Raw genomic sequence first — 15,174 nt, 5'->3', positions numbered from 1 at the left:
TATATATAATATTGAAGAAAAAATATATATGTATATACAGGTTTTGAATTGCATCTCACTTATCTTTTATTTTAGAGATCATAGGTGTTTTGTTTTTTTTTTCTTTTCTCTCTGGACTAAAGATAGTTATCATGTCTCAGAAGGCCCCTAATTTCGTATTTCCCACTGAAATGACTTCATTTTCAATTAATATTTTCTCTCCTACACACAGATGTCTGGACTTACCTTTTGTAGTTATATCAGCCTATGTTCATCATAATATAATAATACTGTAATATATAGTTGATACAGAGATGGCCATGCATTAACAAGAGTCTTGATACTTGTGAGTCTAAACTAAGAAATAATATTTATGTTGGTGTAGAACTTTAGAGAAAGAAGACTTTTGCCTCTTTTTAAAATTTTCCTCTAAAAAAAAGGAAAGAACCCTAAAACACAAACTCAGCATATCTAAAAGTCCAAATGTATGATAGAGACCCATCAAGTCAAATGATGGTCAAGCCGGGTATAGGATGAAATTGATTGGTCACCTGGAGTTTCATATCAGAGTTAACCCAAAGGTAAAGGTAAAACCCCCTTATTTATGGGAAAAGATTTGATTACAAATGGTATGTGAATAGGCTCTGGCACTCATATCCCAGAGTAACCAAGGAGTTGAGAATAATTAAAAAACATAAAGACACACTATTTTTGTGTGAAGAAAAAAAATCCTCAGAAATTTGCAGTTGATGTTCTGTACTGACTAGAAACAAATGTACACTCTGTACAATATTGAGATTCATCGTAAAACAAGGAAACTCTCTGGTGGCCTTAAACACACAGCTTTTGGTTACTCAACTATGTGAATCACCTGCAAATTGCTAACAAAGAAAGAACTCTCCACATTGCATCATTCAGGGATTGGTAACATTTTTTTTGTTAAAGGATAGAATCAGTCTCAGGTCTGACATATGAAGAGCCGAAGTCTTCACTCCTGTTCTCACCAGAAGAATAGGGAACAAACTGAAATCAATGACTCTTCGTTCCATCAGGAGATTGCCACCACGAAACAAATGGCTGTCCCCAAAACTGGAAGGACAGGCAGATACAGAGAATCGTAACTTACCAGGAACAGAAAACATTTCTAGAACCAGAACTGAAAGAAACATTCAAAGGTTTACTAACTAATTGCTGGAGACTAGCCATATAGTAGCTTGAGAGATAAAAGTTCCTAGAGGCTAAGCCTTAGGGGATGCCTTACATTTTTGTGAGTTTTACCTCAAGCAGTCTTACCATATTCTCAAGATGAAGCTAAGAGAAATCTTCTTTCTTGCTCTGGCATAGCCAAATGAAAACTAACCATTTTGTAATTGCCCAGAATTCTTTAGACTCTTCAAGAAAGGAGAAACCATTTTACCTAACCAACCTTAGAATAATGGAAATATCTAATTATAGCCATCACTCATCCTCTGTTCTTACTTAAGTCTAAATAAAGCTGAGAAGCATTTGTGAAGCACACAGCCCAGGAGCACAGGCTCACTATTGGGCTGAGTCCGCTCAGAATTCTAGAATGCTTCCTCTTTTCCCCACATTTCATCAATAGGGCCTATTTACCTCAGTTCTCTCACCTGATACATCATGACCAGCTTTCAACAAAACTCACAAGGCATGCTGAAGGCAAAAATCACAATCTGAATAGACAAAGCAAGCAACAGAATCAGATATGACAAGGAATTTGAAATTGTCAGCTGGGGATTTAAAATAAATCTGAGTAATATGCTAAGGACTCTAATGTAAAAAGTGGAAAACATGGAAAAAAAAGAGACAGGTAGTATAATCGACTCTAAGAAAGAATAAAAAAGAAATGGTAGAAATAAAAATATTGTAACAGAAATGAAGAATGCTTTTTGTGGGATTGTGAAGAGACTGGAAAGAGTGAAGGAAAGAGTAATTAAGGTTGAATATATGTTAATGAAAACATTCCAAATTAAAAAGGAAAGAAAAAGAAATAATGAAAAAAGGGGGGATGTGTAACAGAATATCCAAAAAATGTTGGACAATTTCAAAGGGTATAGCATATGCAAAATGGGAATACCAGCTAGAGAAGAAACAAACAAACAATATATTTAAGGTAAAATGGTTGAGAATTTTCCAATGTTAATAGTAGAAAACAAACCACAGATCCAGGAAACTCAGAGTACTGTGACTAATTTATAAATGAAACTTTGATCAGTATGTATTTATAGGGAAAAAAAAAAAAAACAGCAAATAATAGGATTTGGTACTATCCATAGCTTAAGGCCTCCACTGAAAGTCTTGGAATATGTCCCCCTGTGGATAAGAAGGGACTACTGTATGGCATTAAATTCTTATTTTAGAGAAGAAAAAAGGTATCAAATCCATCATTTAAGCTTCCACCTTAAGAAACTAGAAAAAAAAAGACATTAAGTGAAAAACAAGAAGACAGTAAGAAAAGAAATCAATGAGATTGAGGAGAAAAAAAATAGAGGAAAAACAATAGAACCAAAATTAGCTGTTCAAAATAATTGATAAATTGAAATACCTCTAGATAGACTTATTAAAAAAAGAGAGAAAACACAAATTATTCATGTCAGGAATCAAACAGGGGATTTCCTTACAGATCCCAGGGATGTTAAGAAGATAAGAAAGAAACACTAACAACTCTATAACCAATTGCTTGACATAATCAACCAAAACTGAATTCATAGTTTAAAATATCCCAACACAGAAAATTCTAATTCTGCACAGTTTCATTAGTGAATTCTACCATTTAAGGAAGATATAATACCAATTCCACACCATCTATTTCCGAAAACAGAAGAAGAAAAATACTTCTTAACTAATTTTTATAAGTTCAGCACTACTCTGATATCAAAATCTGACAAACACACTGAAAAACATTGAAAACATTGAATCAGCTAAAAATATATGTTCACTCAAACACTTATTCACGGATATGATAGCAGGATTATTTTTGATAGTCAAAAAGTAAAAACAAATGCCCATCAACTGATGAATAAACATAATATACATTAATAGAATTAGATATTGGTTAGCAATAAAAAAGAATGGAGTAATGTTAACATGCTACAAGATGAATGATCTCGAAGACATCCTATAATGCAAGAATACCACCACTTGGTCGATAGGACAAATTTCCTGAGGAGCACAGGTTTTAATTCACTATACTTCCCCTTTTTCTGACTCCTTTCTTCACACCACTTTCTTTTAGATTGGTTTCATCCTGGGGACTCCTGGGTCATTTAAGGTTAGACGTCGGCTCAGGTCATGATCTCATGGTTCATGAGTTCAAGCCCCACATCGGGCTCTCTGCTGTCAACACACAGCCCATTTCAGATCCTCTGTCCCCTTCTCTCTTCTGTCCCTCCCCTGCTGGTTCTGTCTGTCTCTCAAAATAAATGAATAAACTTAAATAAATTTTAAAAAGATAGATTTCATCCTGTTAAAAAATATTTGCTCTTATTTGTAAAGTGAGGTAAATAACATCCTGATTAAAGCATGCCACGATTTAGTTGAAGATGCTCAGGGATCAAACTTTTGAAAAAGGTCAGTCAGCTTGTTAACAGAGACCATCAGCGGCTTGCAGAACAACAACAACAAAAAAATCAGATAATACACGTTTGCTAAAATAGATAAAAAAGAACAAGCAGTTAAAAATGGGTGAAAAATTCTAGGATTTACTGGGACCTAGATAATCAAAGGCAGACAGGTGACCTTTGACTAAACCCATTCACTTGTGGAGTGAGCTATAAGGAGGGCCCAAGATAGAGTTTCATTGCCAACAGTACCCACAGCCAAAGGGCAAACTCAGAAGGTCTCCTCTGATAGAAACTAGAAAGGTCTGAATAGTCTTTTCTTGAGTAACGTTTGGCACACATCATCCTCTAGATTGGATGGGTTTGACTACCCAGAAGGATGGGGCTCTTTGTGCTGGTGGCAGTCTTGTGCTAACCCCAGATCCTTAGCTAGGAGTGTTGCTCCAAATCCACCCTGATACTCATTGGCAGATGGAACTCCATCCATCATCCCAGGTAGAGGATTATGTTGCCTGACCAACACCATCATAAGCTCATATTTAGGATTTTAACCAGCAGTCTTGGGTCAAGCCCTAACCTGATTCCAAGTTTCATAGCTTCATCAGTTGAAATCATACTAATAGCGATCATGTTGTTGCAGATCTTTGCAGCCTGCCCAGTCCCAACAGCTCCACAGTACTCCATATTGGAGTCCATGCACCGCAGCAACTCTTTGTAGCAGCAAATTCATCTTTGACTTCTCCCACCAAAAATAGGAGGTTTCCAGACAGAGCAGCTCCGACACTACCAGGAACAGGGACCTCCATGAAAACTGCTCCCATTTTCTCAACTTCTTTGGCCAATTCTCTTGAAACTGTGGCATTGATAGTACCGCAATCTATGGAAAGTGAGCCTTTCTTCACTTTTTTTAGAGTTTCATTTGCTCCAGCATAATCTTCTATTGCATTGACACTCATAGGCAACATTGTAAAAATTCTTTCAATTCTTTCAGCTACATCTGCTGGGGAAGACACTACCTGCTCACCTGCATCTTAAAGCTCTTTGCATGCATCAGGGAACACATCATAAATAATGAGTAGGATAGTCATTTCATGGGATTTTTGTCATTTTTCCCCTTTATTGCCCAGTCCAATGAATCCAACTGAACACTTAGAAACCAATGACCCAGAACACACCTTTGCAAGGCTGGCGGCTGCCAGTCATTGTCAGTGCCTCCAATACCCGAGTCCAGAGGGGGCTCAACAGAGCCATAAGGAGGCTGGCCCACTGCCCCAGCCCCGCCTCCCAGTGGTAACCCCCGAGGTTTCCCGCTGGCCCACAGATTGCTTTTACAAACTGTTAAGTGCAATTTAACAGCAAAGCCTAATCGCATCATTGCTGTGTGGATTAAATTTGATAATGTCATTTGCAAGCTACAAAGTGCTTTATCAATATATGATATATATTTATATTATGTTACATATAAACTATAATGTTATAAAACCAGATGTTTTATTATTATTTATAAATTTATTAAAGTCTAACTTGTTTAATATTCATCACCTTGAAATAATAAATTATGACTAGTGAATTGGTAAAATTTCAATTTATATTCCTCTTATCCCCTACTGTATGCATCCTGCCTCTACTTTGAACTTTTTGCTAGTGTTTGGAGTGTTTCTTGGTAGCAACTTTGGGGATAGAGTATTATTTGATCATTTTAAACTATATTTTTAGAAGGAAATAAATTCTCTCTGGGTTTAAGATAATATAAAAATCAAAATCAATAGAGAATATATTAGTCTGGGATTGGTTTTGAAAGTTCTCAGATGGATCAGGGGGTCAGAGCAGTGAATTGAGTCTCCTTTCCTTAATGGGTTTTCCCTTATATTATTTAAAGTACTCAAAGAGAATTAATCCTTGTTGTGGAGAACATTAAAGGAATGGATCAATTTTTCCCTCAAAGGAGTTTTCAAATAACCCATATGACCTTTGCCTTTTTGATTGTTAAAATCCTAAGATATCTTATTGTGTCTCTTGAGGTTTCTTTTTTTCTTCTTCTTTTTCAATATTTGTGTTAGGCGTTGGTTTTTGCCTGGGGCAAGAACCTAGTAGAGGAGAAATAGTAATGTTTTAAAAGCACAAGAATCTAATATGCATTTCTAAATCTAACCTTTAAAGAGATAATTTTTTTTCTTAAACAAAGATGAATCTAGGCAGAAATTTTGGAGGACTTGAAATTGCAAAAATTAAACTTTTATAAATATTTAAATAAATGTTTGTCTATATTCAAGTGCTTATTTGACCATAATAATAATCACTTTCCCTATTTCTCAATATCACTTTATTGAATCAAGGAAATATATGGACATTCTTACAAATATGGACATACTCCTTCTCAAATCACTTTTCTGGCACTCATAAAAAAGATACATTATTTCATTAAATCACCTATGGAGGCACTTCTTCCAATTTAAGAAAAAAAATCCTCTAATTCATAGAAATTTGGCCAAACCCATATATCGTGCTTTTAGAAAGATCACTAAGCAATTTAACATCTGATTTTATTCCTAATCATAATTGAAGAGGTAATCTCAGTTACTAAGTTCTCTGATTATTTAATTTCCAAGATTAATTTATTTTTCTTACCCTACATCCATGATGCCAGAGTGGAGGGTTTTGAGATTAAGTACAATTTGAAAAATGACAAATCACATGGGGTTAACAGAGATTTTGAAAACATTTCTGAGTGATTCATTTTTTCATTAAAGATAACTTTAAAAAAGAAATGAAGTCATTAAGATGACATGGCTCTTCTCAACAATTATTTTGAAATATTATATTTTCACACTTCCTATTTTTTTAAAAAAAACATTCCAAATCTGTTCATATGGAAATAGCAAAATTATATTATCTTTATTTAAGATCCAATTCATTAATCCCTTTGTGCTAGGAATTATTACTATCTCTTTGCCACCTGTAGGACTGCCTGAGTCAAAAGTCAGATTTTTTTTAATTAGTAAACTTCCCTCTTTCTTGGAAAAACACACAAAATATTCCATTACTATCCTTTTGAAGTCTTTATGATCTGTAGTGACGTCCACTTTCATTTCTGATATCGGTCATTTGTGTTTTGTATTTTCTCAAACAGTATGGCCAGAAAGCATTTCAATTATATGGATTATATCAGTTTGGGTCCTCCTAAAACCAAACACCAAGATGGGATTTGTTGCACAAAAGATTTGCTATGGAATTGTCTGTGAAGGATAAAAGATGAGGAGGGGACAGAAATCGGCTGGGGAAATCTCCAGACCACAGTGCAAATTTGACAGCTGTGAAAAGAGAAAAAAGAGAAAGAATGGGATAGGAAGACCCTCTGACACAGCATGGTTCTGAGAAAGCTTCAGTCATAGCAATGACTCCCCATCAGAGTAATCCTGTGTTAAGAATGGGCCAGGACTGGTACCCTGGCTGTGCCTTGTCTTTGACTGAGTGGTCCCTGAGTGAACACCGATGGAGCCAAGACCATCGGTCAAGGATACTCTTCACATCAAGTTTCTCTTGAAAGAGATCTGAGTAGAACACTCCATGGGTATCAGAGTCTATAGTTTTCATGAAAAAGATACAAGTAATTCATTCAGGTTCTGTGAGAAGCTCTTCCATAGACCCTGTGAGTCTCACTCCCTGAGAAGCTGAGCAAAGTGAAGTTTGTAGAATAAATTACAGCCCCTATACTACTCACTCTTGAGGTGACAGCAAATACCTCATTCTCTAGTTCCTAATGCATTCTGGTACCTCTTCATCTTTATCTATCATACTGGCAGGTCTTTGTAGCTTCCTAGAAAGCATGACTCAGATCCCCGTTCCCTTTGGTTATCATACTGCTTTCTTGGGCCTGGTTATCGTGCATGCCCATTTATTTACCATTATAAACAGGCAAAGGAAAACCAAGGGGCATCCAAATAGATAACTTGTGTTTTATATTTCTCTTAGTTGCCGTTTACAAAAAAACAGTACAATCTTCTTCTTTTGATCAGGGCCAGTTACTCTCCCTAAGATGGTGATTATTTTTCACCTGCTGTTTCTGGAAAACTAGAAGTCCAAACGTTCCTGCAGTGGTGATATCTTTGAGTTCAAAGAAATCCTTATGGCATCCCCTTAAAGAGTGTGACCTCTTTGTGGAATAAAATAGCCAACCCCTGAGTTTTGGGTCAAGAAGCAAAAAGTCCTCTATGGTTCAGTGGGAGGGATGCATCTGGGGCCACTCTTGTTTCCACTGATTAGTACTTAATCCCATGTATTCTTCCTTTGGGGAAACAACTCCATATAGAGGTCTCTGATTTGTATATATACTGGATACATACTGGAGAATGATACACATTCTCTCAGAGCATTTCTTCTAAATTGTTGCTTTAGCTGTGCCCTTACTAGGCTACTCCAGTGTTCAATAAGGTTGATTATTCTGCAGAGCACATGGTCATGGGACCAATTCCACACCTCCTTATCTATGAATTTGGTCCTCACTGAGTGCTATATTATGTGGGATTTCATACCTGTAGATCAGGTCTTTTGTCAGCATCAGTATGTTGGTACTTGCTGAGATTCTGCACATAGCCTAGAAAATCTATACCCAGAGTATCTTTCCTTGTGAGGAAAATTCACTGACCGTATAGGATGAAAGGGTCGCAATTTAGCAGTTTGCCACCAATGGGCTTGTTGGTGTCTCAGGACTCAGTGCAGGTCTCTGTTACCGGCAAGTTGGACATTCTAAGGCACCAGTATCTGGAAAGGTAAGTAGGTAGGTAAGCTACATAGGCAAACCTTCGTAAGTGAAAGTCTATGTAGTTCACTACATACGTAGATTCCATCTTTGCACTGTGGCAAGACCATTTATATGTCCATTGTCTTCTTCTGTGGTGGCTAATAACCAAGGAAGAGCAGGGTCAGCTGTGCAAGTCATTGTGGATGTTTAGTGCCTCTTTCATGGTGGATACTTTCTGGTTAGTATAAATATCTGTCTACATGCCTTTAGCCCACATCTCCTTGTCTTCATTCTTATCACCCTGTTCCTTCTAGACCCCAAACCAACCAGTCTGGCCATATAGGGAAAACTGTAAATAATATTATTTTTAGTTCTAATGCTAATTCTCTCTGGTTCTATTTTTTCTTATGAATAGAAAAGAACAAACACATTAGAGAAATGAGCAACTGCATATAATGTACTGGGGACATATTAATCTGCTTTAGCTGTCTACAGTATTCTCTAAAATTCATTGTTTTGTGTGTGTGTGTGTGTGTGTGTGTGTGTGTGTGTGTGAAGTGGAATTTTAAATGTAAACATGTAGGGATCGTCAACCCTGCATCCTTTGGCTCCATTCAGGAGATGGCAGAGATCAGTTCTACCATTCTCCTCATCCTGGGAGATATATGTTTATAAATACATAATTAATGTTTTATTAAATGTTTACATTATTTACCATCTTGAACAGAAGGGCAATATCAGAGGCTTCCATTTGTCTTTTCCCTGCATGTTAGCTTAAAAAAAATTAATGTATATTTATTCTTGAGAGAAAGAGTGTGAGCAGGGAAGGGGTAGAGAGAGAGGGGGGCAGAGTATCTAAAGCATGCTCCTCACTGACAGCAAAAACCCTGATGTGGGGTTTGAACTCCTGAGCCATGAGATCATGACCTGAGCCTGAGTCTAATGCTCAACAGACTGAGTCATCCAGCCTCTCCTCCTCTCCACATTAGCTTTTATCCAACAGGTAAAGGACCCAACGTGGTTGTTACACAATCCCAATGATAGATTCAGAGACTAGGGAAATGACCCCTGGGTGGGTTTGCAAACACAGTGATGCTACTGTAAGCTGAACTCTAGCCAAGACTCCATTTATTACATGGCCTCAACAAGCCTTCCCCCTAAAAGTAGAGCCATGAGGATACTTCAGGTCTCCTAGTTTTAATGTCAACTAGTATTTGTGCCCTTTAGTGACCAAAATGTTTGGATATTTCTTTTTCCTGGTGTGTTTTCACCTAGATAAATGACCACTAGTACTTTGGGAGAAGAACTGGGGAAACAATACAGGATATAATACTGGGGAAACATTACAGTGTATACTACAGTGAATAATTCTAGGGACCCTGCAACCATTTCAGTCAATGGGTTCCAAATCAGAAAACTGGGTTGGGTCTAGGAATTGAGCAAGAGATGGTGACTTCTTATCAAGGCAACCAATTTTAATCTCCTGCTCTTCCATTCTTCCCTTATAATTGGAAATTCCAATATGTCCATTTTCCTCAGCTTCCCTACCCTTCCTTTATTGCCTGTCAAAGCAATTGCCAGTCACATCACTTAGCATGAAGTATTGCATTCTAAGAGCTACCCTAACAAGGAGTATATCCTATACCTCAGTGTCCTTGACAGGAAGTTAATTTATATAACCTGAGAAAGGACTCCCAAGTAACAAAATTTCTTAGTTATCATCCAACCTTATGTGTAGCCCCTTGAATCAATCATACTCTTATTCAACCCCCAAGAATACATCTTAAACTCCTACTGGTACATGTTAGTTAATTTCTGTAGCACTTCTAAGGTGTAAAATTTCTTTTCTCTCTTAACAGACTTTAGCATATTCCAGTGGTTATAACAGGATCTAACCATTGCAATTGGCAAATAAGCCAGAGGAGGATATGGAAGTTTGTGAAGGACCAGCTGTTGCTATCTAGAAGAGAAGGAGGGATAGTTCTAACTAGGGAGGGAAGGGCCACCCATGAAAGAAATACTGTCACCATACATACAAAGAAATACAAAGAGAAATACTGTCACCATAAATGCTTGTATCACAACCTCAACCTTTAAACTATAGGTATACATATCACCACTTCATGCAACATGCACTGCAGAAGACAATATATTATTTTGCTTTGATAAGTTACATGAATTATAAAGCAATTAAAGACAAAAAAGTAATTTGCCTTTACCTTAATACTTACCAATTTTGATTCATTTCATCTTTTTCCAAAGATTCAGGCTTTCATTTGGCATCAATTCCCTTCTTTCTGGAGAATTTCTTTTCTCTTTTCTTGATGTACAGGTTGGCTGGCAAAAATTCTGTTTTCTTTCGTTTGAAAATGCCTTTATTTAGCCATTATTCTGAAAGGGTATTTTCACTAGTTTCAAAATTTTAGATTTACAGGATTTTTTTTTCTTTTAGCAAGTTAAGAGAGTTCTTCAACTCTTGGTTTTGACTTTGGTTTTGGTCTCTATTGTTTCTGCTGAGAAGTCAGCTGTTAATTAGATCGTTGCTACCAGTATTTAATGTGTTTTTCTCCTATTACTTTCAAGGCTTACTTTGTATTCCTGGCTTCTAACATCTGATTATATTGTGCTGCAGCATAGCATTTTTTCCTAATGTTTTCCAGTTTGATGTTCACTGTATTTCATCCACCATGTTTTGGATATTTTGGTACCTTCTTGTTTCAAACATTTTTCTTTAGCATTCTCTTTCTCCTCCCCTTCTAGATTACATATTACAATTACAGTTACATATATATCAACTTTTTCATGTTATTCAACAGGTTCCTGAATGTCTAGTCATTTCATTTTTCATTGGATGATTTCTACTGGCATGTCTTCCATTTCATTTACTAATTTCTCTATCAATCCTTGTAGTTATTAAATCTAATACATTTTGTTTTTTAATTTTGGAATTTGTGATTTTAAGTTCTAGAATTTGCATTTGGTTCATTTTATTATCTCTTTTTCTCTACTGATACCTCTGATCTTTACCATTATTGCAAATATATTTTGTTTGGCTCCAGTGAGGAAAAGTATAATAGCCCCTTTAAAATCCTTGATGGCCAGTACCAACATCTGGGCCATGTTAAGTTTGATCTCAGTTGTTTTCTTTTCTTTTCAAAATAAATTTCATCTTAACAATTCTTGTAATGTGTGAGAAGTTTGGAATTTTATCCTGAATATTATGAAGTGTGGAGATTTTTATCTTGTTATTTTTTTCAATGTGTGTATTTCTTTTGTTTCAGTAACAATTATCTTGGTGGACCTTCTCCTATAAACTCTGTTTATTGAGCTATAATGCCTCACATGATTTCATTCTTTTGTGTTTATACTTGGCCCAGGAGTCAGTCAGAAATTTTACTAGCAAAATTTTTTTTTTTTCCTACAGGATGCTAACAGGTTCTTCCAGAAACCATAGTTTTTCTACCTTCAGTTTTCAGGTTCCCTCAACCAGAAAGACTGTTCTTTCCAGCTTTGCCTCTGCCTGCTTTCTCACAGCTCCAACTGCACTTGGTCCCAGATCAACAGACACACACACAAACACACACATACACATAAGGAACTTCCTTTGTATAGCATCCCTTTCCTCTTCTGAATGAATGAATACTCCCCACCAAAGACCATGTGGATACATTCACCTTTAGCACTTTCATTTAGTTGGTTTTTGTACAATATTCAGTTTAGAATTCAAATTCATCATTGGCAGAAGCAGAAATAGGAAAATGCAATTAAGCATTTAGTAATCAATATTAAAATTAAATATAGTACATACATTAGTAATATAGAAGCCAAAATGTATAATACAATATATGAATCAAAAGTAAAATTTCAGAAATAAATATCTAAAAAAAAGCTATAAACCCAAATTTAAAAAATCATAGATGTAGGAAGTTTGACATTGGTTCATCTCCATACTTCTATATGGAAAAAAATCACCTTTCTTATTAATTTAGTATAAACTATCACTTTTTTTAAGAGGGTGCTTATTTAAAATTACTTAAAGCATACACAAATATTCTCATCGAGAGGAAATGGAAGCATAGCTTCCTGTAACAGACAACATCAATGTGAAACTAAGAATGATTTTAAAAGAAAGATTAGGTTTTCTTGATACCACAAAACATATTTTATTGGTTTAAATTCCTATTATCAAAGCGGCTAAACACTGACTTATTTTATTACTTTCAGGGAGGGGACATTTCCTGTCTATAGCACAATTACTGTAGTCTAATATATCATTCCTGTGAACTATCAGGATTACTATTGTAACATTTACAAATCTTACATTTTTGACCTTTTAAGCTAACCCAGATTTTTGTCTAGGGACCTATAGAATAAATGTTAAGTATAGGTTTATGCAAATATGCACATTAGTTGGCAAGTTAAATGTTAAAATGATGTTTTGAGGGTAGAAAAAGACAAAATCAAAGAAAATGTGATAAAAATTGATCAAGCTTATAAAGTTGGACATATTTACCTTAGTTTTGGTATTTTTTCAGGGTTAACCTAAGAATTATTATCATGTGAATAAATATAGATAACTAATTAATATCTGCAAATGTTAATACTTCAGAATACTTGATTTTATTGTTTGTGCTCAGTTTCTTTTTAAAAATTTATATACTTATTTTGAGAAAGAGAGAGAGTGCATGGGGGATGGGCAAAGAGAGAGAGAGACATAGAGAGAGAGAGAGAATGAAAATCCTAAGGTGGGGCTTGATCTTGAAAACCATGAGATCATGACCTGAGCCAAAATCAAGAGTTGGATACTTAACCGACTGAGTCACCCAGGTACCCTGTGCTCAGTCTTTAAGTGAAGAAAGTATATTCTTCAGTAGCAATATTAACTTTTGTTTTATGTCTAAAGAAATAAAACAATAAGATAATATTTTGGAATATTACTTCCTTGTAGTAACCAGTACATCAAGCAAATATCAAAACTAACACTTTTTTTTTTTTTTGCCCACAGCAACATTCTACTTTGCAACTTGGTACAGGAGACAAACTCCAAAAAACTATATATACTTTCATCGTCAGTTTCACCGAAAAAAAGATTAATATTGAAATGACTGAGGAAATAAATATCGATGAGAAGAATAAAATCTTAGCTATTTTTTTTGCATTCCTAAGTAAATTTTGGAATTTATTACTATAATTTGGAATTATTACTATAAACAGTTAAGTCAGGATACCAATAAAAATATCTCAAACTTTTGAAATCCTAGTGCTTGAAGAAAGGTCTTATTTATTTCTTTTTAGTGCTTGTCTGAGTTTTCTTCTCATCTATGGAAAATCCATACATGTTTGGATATTTTATTACAAGGAAAATCCAAACAAGAGAAGAAGAAAACTGATACTGATATGGATTATATTGGAGGCATATTTAGATCAAAAGCAAATAAATTCTTCATATGTTGCTGACACCACCTCCCTCTGAAAACCTTAAATTCTGGTTTGTTTGCTTTTTAAAGGTGTGGCTCTTGCTGAATATAAATAGTAGCCAGTTTGATTTTTCATTGTATTATAATGGGAACTAAAACCCACAATATCACCAATAGTAATATGGGAAATATTATATCTTAATATATGAACATCAGTGTTTTTCTTGTCAGAGAGGTACTAGAGTACCCTACATATATCACCTAGAATAAAGCAAAGTATCAAGTCAAAGAGTGATGTATTCTATGAATTAGGTGGCAGAGAGTTTTGAGTTAAAAATAACCTTAAGCTCTTGAGAGATAATCTGGTGAAGAAAGACTTCTACATAAAAAGCAGTGTTCATTTGGGGTGCCTGGGTGGCTCAGTCAGTTAAATGTCTGACTTTGGTTCAGGTCATGATCTCACAGTTGGTGGGTTCGAACCCCACGTTGGGCTCTGTGCTGAACTCTTGCTCAGAGCCTGGAGTGTGCTTCAGATTCTGTGTCTCCTTCTCTCTCTGCCCCTTGCCTGCTCGTGCTCTGTCTCATCCTGTCTCTCAAAAATAAATAAATGTAATTTAAAAAAAAGTGGTGCTCATTTGGCATTTGATAAAGTATTATTTGCTAAATTTATAAGTATTTCATGTATGAGTAATAGATATTTCTCTTCTAATATGCAGTATATATAATCTGCTCATCTTTTATTTCCTTTATAACTAAATTAAGCAACAGAATATTTTACACTGAAATAAATAGAATTATTCTGGTTTTTGTTGTTGTCGAATAGCTTAAAGATACTAAAATTGAATTATTTTTAGAAATAAACTTAATTTCCAGTACTCAAAACTTAGGAAAATGTTGTTTTCTGTAAAAAACAAACAAACATAAACAAACAACCCTCCAAAAAAACGCAAAAAAAAATCCAAAAACCAAACAACATATTTTTTATCCCACGTTTTTTTTTTTTAATTTTGTCAATGGTAGTCTATAGTTAATTTCTCCAACTCTTAACTTTGAGAAAAACTAGTCGCTGTTTGAATTAAGGATGCTGATGAGTAATCTCAATTGCAGTGCCAGTTAATAAGTCATTTCCTGCTGAAGTAGACCATGTAAGGCTTAAAATCTTGTCTTTAGCATGATACATTATCTTAAGGTCATATTCACCTTTTAAAAGATTGATGACACCACTCTGAAAGACACTAGTGGAGTTAGGTTTAGTTTTATAGCCAAACATTCTGATGTGACTTTCACCCAATCAAACACAGACACAGAGAGAAATGACTTAGAAATGATATAATGGAAAGACATTTCAAATGTGTGCCCTAAAACAGTCACTGTGATGCTACTTATGTCATATTTCATGTAGAGGAGTTATATGTAAAATCGGTTGGCTCTACAAAAATCATAAATGTATCAAGGATAT

General features: G+C 35.2%; 1 pseudogene; it reads right to left on the bottom strand.

Moving 5' to 3' along the window:
• Positions 1–3,767: 3,767 nt before the first annotated feature.
• On the bottom strand, positions 3,768–8,496 carry LOC101081218 (annotated as a pseudogene).
• Positions 8,497–15,174: the final 6,678 nt, after the last annotated feature.

The sequence above is a fragment of the Felis catus genome, chromosome B1 (genome assembly GCF_018350175.1).
Source record: "Felis catus isolate Fca126 chromosome B1, F.catus_Fca126_mat1.0, whole genome shotgun sequence".
Classification (NCBI taxonomy): domain Eukaryota; kingdom Metazoa; phylum Chordata; class Mammalia; order Carnivora; family Felidae; genus Felis; species Felis catus.
Note: the sequence above shows the minus strand (reverse complement) of the source record. Positions and strands in the feature narration are given on the sequence as shown.